Here is a 12,070-nt window from a genome sequence, read left to right on the forward strand (position 1 = left end):
ATAATAGAGAGCAACAGAGAACAAAGAAAATAATCCAGGAAACAACTGAAAGTAATTCCAGACTATCTGGTATAAAACAATTCATAATATAGCTGAGACTAAGGACAATTAACAAAAATCAAACAAAGCTCTAAGCCACCTGACAGTCAAAGTATAAAAAGAAAAAGGATGGCGGGCAGCGCCTGTGGCTCAACAGAGTAGGGCACTGGCCCCATATGCCAGAGGTGGCAAGTACAAACCCAGCCCTGGCCAAAAACTGCAAAAAAAAAAAAAAAAAAAGAAAGAAAGCAAAAGGATGGCTTACAAAACAAAAATGACCTCGAAGTAGTCATTTGTTTAAAAACAAGAGAAAAAAGAAAAGAAAAAAAGCCCAGCACTGGAATTTTAAGAAGAATTTTATCTCTAAGTCTATACTGTCCAGAGATCAATAATTACATTGGACAGCAATGAAGAAAAGACTTTTTTCATGGCATCCTTCGGTGTATATATATTCTAATAAAAGTCAATATGCACAATATTAAATCATAGTTCTGTGAAGAAACAGACTACTTGGGCGGCACCTGTGGCTCAGTTGGTAAGGCGCCAGCCCCATATACCGAGGGTGATGGGTTCAAACCCGGCCCCGGCTGAACTGCAACCAAAAAATAGCTGGGCGTTGTGGCGGGCGCCTGTAGTCCCAGCTACTCGGGAGACTGAGGCAAGAGAATCGCTTGAGCCCAGGAGTTGGAGGTTGCTGTGAGCTGTGTGATGCCATGGCACTCTACCTGAGGGCCATAAAGTGACACTCTGTTTCTATAAAAAAAAAAAAAAAAAAAAAAAAAGAAACAGACTACTTTACAAAGTAACATATGAAAGTAAACTGATTTCTTTCTTTTTTTTTTTCCTTTTTTGAGATAGAGCCTCAAGCTGCCGCCCTGGGTAGAGTGCCGTGACATTACAGCTCACAGCAACCTCCAACTCCTGGGCTTAAGCGATTCTCTTGTCTCAACCTCCCAAGTAGCTGGGACCACAGGCACCCGCCACAATGCCCAGCTATTTTTTGGTTGCAGCCATCATTGTTGTTTGGCGGACTCGGCTGGATTCAAACCCGCCAGAGCTCAGGTGTATGTGGCTGGTGCTGCTTGAGTCATAGGCGCAGAGCAGTTGTAAACTGATTTCTGATGATGTATTTGCCATTTATTTAAATTTTTTTTTTTGTTTTTTTTTAAAGACAAGAGTCTCACTCAGAGCCCGGGTAGGGTTTGAATCCGCCACCCTCAGTATATGGGACCAGCGCCCTACTCACTGAGCCACAGGTACCGCCCATATTTTAAACTTTTATAAATAAATGTATGTTTTGTTTTCCCTACAAGACTGGAAATTCCTCAAGGCTTATGTTATCTGCTTCCATTTGAACTTCCTTTGCTATTTATTAGACTGCTTTACAGTTTCTGCTCAATTTTTATAACTGATAAAATGTCATACAATCAATATTTGTAATGTTTACTAGTCTTCCCTGCTACATTATAAATCCCATGAAGACAGGAACTGTGTCTTGATCATGACTACATTCCATCTCAGGTACAGGATTACTCCATAAGTATACACTGAATAAATGGATAAAATAAAGAAAACACAACCAAGAAGTATAAAGAGGGAGAGAAATAATTCTTTTTTTTTTTTTTTCCATGTTCCCCCATTCACAATACAGACCAGGCATGGGGCCTGGGCTGGGGTGTACATAGGGTAGGTTTATTCTGCCTCCTCTTTCTATACAGTCAGTGTAAGAACACAGCCTGTGGTAAGCACCAGGAGGTCGAGAAATAATTCTTAAAATGGCAGTGACTCTGGGTTCTATCCCACAATAGCTGGATAACCTTAGTTAAGTTACTTAATCTGTCTGACCTTCAATGCTTTCATCTGTAAAACAGAAAAAGAAACACCAACTTCAAAACTACTGTAAGCATTAAACGTTTTAATACATGTAAAGCATTTAGCACAAAACCTAGAAAGGAGCTCATAAATGTTAATTCCTTTACTTTCATGTCCTCTCTAAAATTTCATATACCTGTAAGAGAATAAATTATTACAATAAAAATACAACAGAACTCATTTTCGGCTCGGTGCCTGTAGCTCAGTCGGTAGGGCACTAGCCACATACACGGGAGCTGACCAGTTCGAATCCGGCCTGGGCCTGCCAAACAACTACAACCAGAAGATAGCCGGGCGTTGTGGCAGGCGCCTGTAGTCCCAGCTACTTGGACTGAGGGAAGAGAATGGCTTAACCCCAAGAGTCTGAGGTTGCTGTGAGCTGTGACAGCATAGCACTCTACCCAGGGCAACAGCTTAAAACTATGTCTCCCCGCCCTCTGCACCGCCCCCCCAAAAAAACTCATTCTCACTTTCATTTTAAAAATTCATTTTTCGGGTGGCACCTGTGGCTCAGTGGGTAGGGCGCTGGCCCCATATACCGAGGGTAGAGGATTCAAACCCCGCCCCAGCCAAACTGCAACAAAAAAAGTAGCCAGACGTTGTGGCGGGCACCTGAGGTCCCAGCTACTTGGGAGGCTGAAGGCAAGAGAATCACCTAAGCCCAGGAGTTGGAGGTTGCTGTGAGCTGTGACACCACTGCACTCTACCGAGGGCAATAAAGTGAGACTCTGTCTCTACAAAAAAAAAACATTAATTTTTTACCTTTTCAATCTTTAAAATGGAAGGGGTAATTAAGTGTGAATTTCAAAATATCACAAATGCAAGCAAAAATTAAGAAAAAAGTCTAAAATAAGCCTTGAAACAACAAGGGGAGGGGAGTCACCTATACATCGACTGCTAATAAGGTCTTTTTTTTTTTTTTTTTTAGAGAGAGATAGAGTCTCACTTTATCGCTCTCGGTAGAGTGCAGTGGCGTCACAGCTCACCCCAACGTCCAGCTCTTGGGCTTAGCCAATTCTCTTAGCCAATTCTCCTGCCTCAGCCTCCCGAGCAGCTGGAACTACAGGCGATCGCCACAACGCCCGGCTATTTTTTTGTTGCAGTTTGGCCGGGACCGGGCCCGGGACCCTACCCACTGAACCATACGCACCGCCCTGCTACTGTCTTGAAGACACCGCTCGTTTTTTAAAGAAGGGGGTAAAAGTTAGTAAATACTATGTTTTAGAAAAAAATACTTCGCAACAGCGGGGCACGGCGGTCCGCTCCTATGTCCCATAGTCCCAGCTACTTAAAAATAAGGCAAGAGGATCGCTTGAGCGCAAGAGTTCGCGTCCAGCCTGGACAACAGAGCGAGACCCGGTCTCTTAAAAAACAAAAACACGCAAGACATAATTGCAAGAGGGACTTTATCTAACAAATGCAATCAGTGTAACCTGGCTTATTGTACCCTCAATGAATCCCCAACAATAAAGAAAAAAAAACACTTCGTAATCATTTAGTCTGAATTTAAACCGTAAAAAAAAAAATAATGTTGAAACCTTTTACTCAAAAGCGTAACACAAAGCAGTTTCATTTAACCGTAATTCCTTAGTGACGAATTCCCTGACTACTCCAGTTTTCTCCTCCTATTTTGAGCTTAATCTAATACTTCTCTGTTTCCCTCGCATTACCAGTTACACAGACTCTATGCAGAAAAAGTTCCGTCATTCCTATAATTACCACACCCCCGGTCAGCCGCTTCAGGCCCATGTTGTTATGACATCTGTAAACTGCAGCCGTCTACGCCCTCTGCTCCCCCCTCCACCTTCCTCCAAACCACCGGCTCCTGCCCAAGGTGTTAACTTATGAATTCCCAGGAGTCTCTGCCTGCCTCCGTTAAAATTTTTAAATGCCACCCCCCGCTCTTCCCTGGCTCTGTCACAGCACTGTGCGCGACCCACCCCCGCTCCCCGACCCCGCCCCGCGGCGCAGGCTCCGCGCCCGCCTCATCTCTGCCCGGCTGCCTCTGCTCCCCGCAGTCCCCGGCGCCGCTCCCAGCCCCGCCGCCCCGCCGCGCCGCGCAGCCCCGCCCCGCCTCGACCGGCGTTCCTGATGGCGATCGCACTAGCGCTCCCCACCCCCTCCCTCTCCTCCTCTCGCCGCGCGGCGATTAGCACAGCCAGGCCGTGAGGCTCAGACACGCAGAGAGCGTCCAGGCCCAGGCACCCTCGTTCGAACCACATCCACCACCCGCCCTCGCCCCAGGGCCTCTCCCGAATCCGCCAGCCGGAGGGGGAGGGGATATGGCCACGGAGCCCCAGCACTCACCAGGCTCAAGGCAACCGAACCCGGTGCCACAGCTGAAGCGAGCAGACAGCTGACTCAATGGACCGCGGTACGTCTCCTGCGCACAACCTCGAAGAGCTAGCCCGCGCCTCAGCGTTGCTCACTAGGCCTGGATCTCCGCCGCCGCGTACCAAGCAGCGAGACTCAGCTCAGCCGGCGTTCGCAGTGCGCCTGCGTGCGGTGGGCCGGCCCTCGCGTCTGCGTGCGCCACTCCACCGCTCGCCGCGGAGCCTGCTGGGAGACGTAGTAGTCTAACGGTCTTTCACTGGACGCCTTCCGCGGTTAGCTCCCAACCAGTGAAGAGAGTCGGGAGTCGGACAGATCTAGCTGAGGTTTTCAGTCCATGGCAAAGGTTGGGGAAAGTTTTGTCTACAAACGTGTCTTCTATTAGCTCTTCTAGAGCGGATTGATCCTCGCCTCTTCATAGTTGACCTTTAAGGTGGTAGGCACCTCATACCTGTTCAGGGAATGATGGATGGAATGATCCAAGGCTGAGGGAGTGCGACTTCCTATTAGGAAGGCAGCGGAGTCGGGCGCTGTGGCTCACGCCTGTAATCCCGGCACTGGGAGGCCGAGGTAGCTGGATCGCTGGAGCTGGGGAGTTCGAGACCAGCCTGAGGAAGAGCGAGACATCGTCTCTACTAAAAATAGAAAAACTAGCTGGGCGTACTGGTGGCTGCCTGTAATCCCGGCAGGCTGAGGCAAGAGGCTCGTTTGAGCCCAAGAGTTTGAGGTTGCTGTGAGCTATGACTCTACAGCACTCTACCCAGGGCAACAGAGTGAGACTGGCTCAAAAAACAATAACAATAACAACAAAAAGGTAGTCGCTCAGCGCCTCACGTGTGAGGGGTTCATATGCAGCACTTTTACTGGAAGCTTCTAGGTATACCTGGTTTTTTAGTTGTCTCCCATCCCCTTTGCCTGAGAATGTATGAGCAGTATCAATAAGAAATTAAATACTTGCTTAGCTCCTAGTAAGGGCTCTCAAGCGAAAATTTGGAGCAAAAAGGTTGTTAATGTTAAATCTGATGGTATTCTTTTGCGGGGAGCAAATGGAGTATTGGCTTCAAACGAAGAAAAAAAGTAGCCCGCCCAGCAGGGGCTACGGGACAGAAAAGACTCACCTATATCAAGTTAAAACAACCCCAGGTGTAAGAGATGAGGTAGATTAAAATATTTACTAGTGTGGGAGGGAAGGGGAGAGAGGACGACACTCCCTGAATTTTAGGTTATGCAATGTTCATTTGTCCTGGCTCTCTCTCTCTCTCTCCATGCTGCATCAGCATTGCCCCACTGATGGTGTGTTTACCAAGGTCAGAATTGAGTCTGAGTGAAGGGTGGGGAAAGGGACGCTGTCCTGTGGGACAGACTGAGTGTGCCTGACCACAGGTAGGCTGGAGACAGATCTCCTTATTCCAATCAGAAACTAGGATTGATTATTCAGAACTGGACTTTAGTCTTTGTGAAATCTAATTAATTGCCAGTTCACCCGTATTGGTAGCTGTGGTATAATCTTTGAGGGTCCCAACCAAAAGTCTGGGGCATTTACTAGGGTCTCTCCTCGTTGCCTGGCCTTAATTCCGTGAGACAGCCAAAAGCTTGCTTGGTTTTTCAGCCATACCTTTCAAAATCACCAATCACCTCAGCTTTAGAAAAGTGATGACGAATGTCAGGCCCACCTCTTGTGGTTTCTTTCTTCCCAATTTTTCACCCACACCTTCTCACTGCCTTGGTAGCTCTTCAGTGCATTATTATTTTTTATATTTTGTCCAGTTCTCAGTGGTGGAATGGTTGATCCAAACAGCAATGGTAGGCCATTGCTGGAAGCAGAATTCCTAAATATGTTACTTAAATGTTATACCATGCAAAGTGTTTTTTTAAGCTAATGTCTGTTTGACTGTATAATTTTGTATTTTGAGGAATTTAAAATAGAATAATTTTATTATTTCAAACAATGCTGCTATGAACATTCTTGTACATCTCTACTACGTACAGGGAAACTGCACAAATCCAAGGACATTGCATCTTTTAACATTTATAGATATGGTAGGAAGAATTCTAAGATGGCCTCTTGATGTTGCCCTGTATAACTCTCACCCAACCCTTGAGTACAGGTGGGACCTTTGATTTATTTCTAGCCAATAAAATCTGGCAGAAATGATGGGATGTCATCCCATGATTATGCTTTGTTATACAGGGGGCCATAAAGTTCATGTGCATGAATAGTTGTAAGATTGTATAAGACTCTGCCTCAGCTAACTGGAGCTAGAGACTCTCCTGCTAGTCCTTAAGGAGCAAGATGTCATGTTGTAAATTACCTATGGAGACAGCTACATAGCAGGAATCTGCAGATGGCTTCTTGACTTGAGTGCAGCCACCAGCCAACACCAGACTGTAAGAAGCTGGTGTTCTCAGTGTTACAACTAGGAAATGAATTCTGCCAATGACCTGAGAGAGCTTAAAAGCAGGTTCTCCCAAGGTGGCTCATGCCTGTAATCCCAGCACTCTGGGAGGCAGGAGTGGGCAAATCACCTGAGCTCACAAGTTCAAGACCAGCCTGAGGTAGAGAGATATCCTATCTCCAAAAATAGCTAGGCGTCGTGGCAGGTGCCTATAGTCCCAGCTACTGGGAAGGCTGAGGCAAGAGAATTGCTTGAGCCCAGGAGTTTGAGGTTGCTGTGAACTATGATGATACAGCACTTTACTGAGGGCAACAAAAAGAATAAAAGCAAGCTGTCCCCTAATCAAGCCTCCAAATGAGAAGTCCTGATTTATACTTTGACTGCAGCATTGTGAGACCCTGGGCAAATAAACTGTTCCTGGACTCCTGCTGGTAAAAAGTGTGAGGTAATAAATATCTTTTAAGCCACTAGGCTTATAGTAATATGTTATACAGCAAAGAAAAACTAATGGTTAGCCAGGCGTTGTAGCGGGCGCCTGTAGTCCCAGCTACTCGGGAGGCTGAGGCAAGAGAATATCTTAAGCCCAGGAGTTGGAGGTTGCTGTGAGCTGTGTGAGGCCACAGCACTCTACCGAGGGCCATAAAGTGAGACTCTGTCTCTACAAAAAAAAAAAAAAAGAACAACTAATGGATTAGTTCACAAAGTGGTTATACCATTTACACTCCACATTTGGAAAGATCTGAATAATAATAATAATATAAATTATATACATATATTATTATTATTTTTTTTTTTAGAAACTTTTTTTTTCTTTTTTTTTTTTTTATTGTTGGGGATTCATTGAGGGTACAATAAGCCAGGTTACACTGATTGCAATTGTTAGGTAAAGTCCCTCTTGCAATCATGTCTTGCCCCCATAAAGTGTGACACACACCAAGGCCCCACCCACCTCCCTCCTTCCCTCTTTCTGTTTCCCCCCATAACCATAATTGTCATTAATTGTCCTCATATCAAAATTGAGTACATAGGATTCATGCTTCTCCATTCTTGTGATGCTTCACTAAGAATAATGTCTTCCACTTCCATCCAGGTTAATACGAAGGATGTAAAGTCTCCATTTTTTTTAATGGCTGAATAGTATTCCATGGTATACATATACCACAGCTTGTTAATCCATTCCTGGGTTGGTGGGCATTTAGGCTGTTTCCACGTTTTGGCGATTGTAAATTGAGCTGCAATAAACAGTCTAGTACAAGTGTCCTTATGATAAAAGGATTTCTTTCCTTCTGGGTAGATGCCCAGTAATGGGATTGCAGGATCAAATGGGAGGTCTAGCTTGAGTGCTTTGAGGTTTCTCCATACTTCCTTCCAGAAAGCTAGTTTGCAGTCCCACCAGCAGTGTAAAAGTGTTCCCTTCTCTCCACATCCACGCCAGCATCTGCAGTTTTGAGATTTTGTGATGTGGGCCATTCTCACTGGGGTTAGATGATATCTCAGGGTTGTTTTGATTTGCATTTCTCTAATATATAGAGATGATGAACATTTTTTCATGTGTTTGTTAGCCATTCGTCTGTCGTCTTTAGGGAAAGTTCTATTCATGTCTCTTGCCCATTGATATAAGGGATTGTTGGCTTTTTTCATGTGGATTAATTTCAGTTCTCTATAGATCCTAGTTATCAAGCTTTTGTCTGATTGAAAATATGCAAATATCCTTTCCCATTGTGTAGGTTGTCTCTTTGCTTTGGTTATTGTCTCCTTAGCTGTACAGAAGCTTTTTAGTTTAATGAAGTCCCATTTGTTTATTTTTGTTGTTGTTGCAATTGCCATGGCAGTCTTCTTCATGAAGTCTTTCCCCAGGCCAATATCTTCCAGTGTTTTTCCTATGCTTTCTTGGAGGATTTTTATTGTTTCATGCCTTAAGTTTAAGTCCGTTATCCATCTTGAATCAATTTTTGTGAGTGGGGAATGGTGTGGGTCCAGTTTCAGTCTTTTACATGTAGACATCCAGTTCTCCCAACACCATTTATTGAATAGGGAGTCTTTCCCGCAAGGTATGTTCTTGTTTGGTTTATCAAAGATTAGGTGGTTGTAAAATGTTAGTTTCATTTCTTGGTTTTCAATTCGATTCCAAGTGTCTATGTCTCTGTTTTTGTGCCAGTACCATGCTGTCTTGAGCACGATGGCTTTGTAGTACAGACTAAAATCTGGTATGCTGATGCCCCCAGCTTTATTTTTGTTACAGAGAACTGCCTTAGCTATACGGGTTTTTTTCTGGTTCCATACAAAACGCAGAATCATTTTTTCCAAGTCTTGAAAGTACGATGTTGGTATTTTGATAGGAATGGCATTGAATAGGTAGATTGCTTTGGGAAGTATAGACATTTTAACAATGTTGATTCTTCCCATCCATGAGCATGGAATGTCCTTCCATTTGTTAATATCCTCTGCTATTTCCTTTCTGAGGATTTCATAGTTTTCTTTATAGAGGTCCTTCACCTCCTTCATTAGGTATATTCCTAGGTATTTCATTTTCTTTGAGACTATGGTGAAGGGAGTTGTGTCCTTAATTAGCTTCTCATCCTGACTGTTATTGGTGTACACAAAGGCTACTGACTTGTGGACATTGATTTTATATCCTGAAACATTACTGTATTTTTTGATGACTTCTAGGAGTCTTGTGGTTGAGTCTTTGGGGTTCTCTAAGTATAAGATCATGTCATCAGCAAAGAGGGAGAGTTTGACCTCCTCTGCTCCCATTTGGATTCCCTTTATTTCCTTGTCTTGCCTAATTGTATTGGCTAGAACTTCCAGCACTACGTTGAATTGTAAAGGTGACAGAGGACAAACTTGTCTGGTTCCAGTTCTAAGAGGAAAAGCTTTCAGTTTTACTCCATTCAGTAAAATATTGGCTGTGAGTTTGTCATAGATAGCTTCAATCAGTTTTAGAAATGTGCCACCTATGCCTATACTCTTCAGTGTTCTAATTAGAAAAGGATGCTGGATTTTATCAAATGCTTTTTCTGCATCTATTGAGAGGATCATGTGATCTTTATTTTTGCCTCTGTTAATATGGTGAATAATGTTTATAGACTTGCGTATGTTAAACCAGCCTTGCATCCCTGGGATGAAGCCTACTTGATCATGATGAATGACTTTTTTGATGATAAGCTGTAATCTATTGGCTAGGATTTTGTTGAGAATTTTTGCGTCTATGTTCATGAGTGAGATTGGTCTGAAATTCTCCTTTTTGTTTGGGTCTTTTCCTGGTTTTGGTATCAGGGTGATGTTTGCTTCATAGAATGTGTTGGGGAAGATTCCTTCTTCCTCAATTTTTTGGAATAATTTCTGCAGTACAGAAATAAGCTCTTCCTTGAAGATTTGATAGAATTCTGGAGTGAAGCCATCTGGACCAGGGCATTTTTTGGTTGGAAGATTTTTTATTGTTTCTTTGATCTCAGTGCTTGAAATTGGTCTGTTCAGGAGCTCTATTTCTTCCTGGCTGAGCCTAGGGAGAGGGTGTGATTCCAAATATTGATCCATTTCTTTCACATTGTCAAATTTCTGGGCATAGAGTTTCTGGTAGTATTCAGAGATGATCTCTTGTATCTCTGTGGGATCAGTTGTTATTTCCCCTTTATCATTTCTGATTGAGGTTACTAGAGATTTTACTTTTCTATTCCTCATTAGTCTGGCCAATGGTTTATCTATTTTATTTATTTTTTCAAAAAACCAACTCCTTGTTTCATTAATTTTCTGAATGATTCTTTTGTTTTCAATTTCATTGATCTCTGATTTGATTTTGGAGATTTCTTTTCTTCTACTGAGTTTAGGCTTAGATTGTTCTTCTTTTTCCAATTCCATAAGATCTCTTGTGAGATTGTTGATGTGCTCTCTTTCTGTTTTTCGAATGTAGGCATCCAAAGCAATGAATTTTCCTCTCAAAACTGCTTTTGCAGTATCCCACAGGTTTTGGTAGCTTGTGTCTTCATTGTTGTTATGCTCAAGGAAGTTAATGATTTCCTGTTTTATTTCTTCCTTCACCCATCTGTTATTCAACAGAAGATTGTTTAGTTTCCATGCCTTTGGGTGGGGTCGAGCATTTTTGTTAGAGTTGAGTTCCACCTTTAGTGCCTTATGGTCTGAGAAGATACAAGGTAAAATTTCAATTCTTTTGATTCTGTTGATATTTGTTTTGTGTCCCAGGATATGATCAATTTTGGAGAATGTTCCATGGGGTGATGAGAAGAATGTATATTCTTTATCTTTGGGATGTAGTGTTCTATATGCATCTATCAAGCACAGTTGTTCTAGGGTCTCATTTAAGTCTCTTATATCCTTGTTTAATTTCTGTTTAGAGGATCTGTCCAGCTCTGTAAGAGGAGTGTTAAGGTCCCCTGTTATTATGGTATTATCAGATATCATATTGCTCAGACTGAGTAAGGTCTGTTTCAAGAATCTGGGAGCATTTAAATTGGGTGCATAGATATTTAGAATTGAAATGTCTTCTTGTTGTAGTTTTCCCTTGACCAATATAAAGTGACCATCTTTGTCTTTTTTGACTTTAGTTGCTTTAAATCCACATGTATCTGAAAATAAGATTGCAACTCCTCTTTTCTTCTGAATTCCATTTGCCTGAAAAATTGTCTTCCAACCCTTGACTCGGAGCTTTAATTTGTCTTTTGAAGCCAGGTGTGTTTCTTGCAGACAGCAAATGGATGGCTTGTGTTTTTTAATCCAGTCAACCAATCTATGTCTCTTCAGTGGGGAATTCAAGCCATTAACATTTATTGAGATAATTGATAAGTGTGGTAATATTCTATTCGTCTTATTTTGCAGAGTCCATTGCTTAGTTTTATCTTTTGCATCAGTGTGGAGGTTTGGTTCTGTCCTTTAATTTCTGAGTTCTTACTTTGCTGCTGATCCATTGTGGTGGTCAGTGTGCAGAACAGGTTGAAGTATTTCCTGTAGAGCTGGTCTTGTTGTGGCGAATTTCCTCAATGTTTGTATATCCGTAAATGATTTGATTTCTCTGTCAATTTTTAGGCTTAGCTTAGCAGGGTACAGAATTCTGGGCTGGAAATTGTTCTGTTTAAGTAGATTAAAGGTAGATGACCATTGTCTTCTTGCTTGGAAGGTTTCATTAGAGAAGTCTGCGGTCACTCTGATGGATTTGCCCCTGTAGGTCAACTGGCGCTTACTCCTGGCAGCTTGCAGAATCTTTTCTTTTGTCTTGACTTTGGACAGGTTCATCACAATGTGTCTTGGAGAAGCTCGGTTAGAGTTGAGGCGACGTGGGGTCCGATAGCCCTCTGAAAGCAGTGTGTCAGAATCTTTGGTGATATTTGGGAAATTTTCTTTTATAATATTCTCTAGTATGGCTTCCATTCCTCTGGGGCATTCTTCTTCCCCTTCTGGAATTCCTATAACTCGTA

General features: G+C 42.9%; 1 protein-coding gene and 1 non-coding gene across 2 annotated transcripts in view; both read right to left on the bottom strand.

Annotated features, from left to right (window-relative positions):
• The window catches only part of KPNA1 (karyopherin subunit alpha 1), an 81,832-nt gene extending 77,424 nt beyond the window's left edge, over positions 1-4,408 (bottom strand). Inside the window, exon 1 of the mRNA XM_053565316.1 lies at positions 4,219-4,408. The gene's annotated coding sequence lies outside the window, so the exon portion shown is untranslated. The remainder of the gene's footprint in view (positions 1-4,218) is intronic.
• On the bottom strand, positions 1,666-1,797 carry LOC128568287 (small nucleolar RNA SNORA51). The gene has a single exon (XR_008375097.1). It is a non-coding gene; the product is annotated as a small nucleolar RNA SNORA51 (small nucleolar RNA).
• Positions 4,409-12,070: the final 7,662 nt, after the last annotated feature.

Source organism: Nycticebus coucang, chromosome 16 (assembly GCF_027406575.1).
Source record: "Nycticebus coucang isolate mNycCou1 chromosome 16, mNycCou1.pri, whole genome shotgun sequence".
In the NCBI taxonomy this organism is placed as follows: domain Eukaryota; kingdom Metazoa; phylum Chordata; class Mammalia; order Primates; family Lorisidae; genus Nycticebus; species Nycticebus coucang.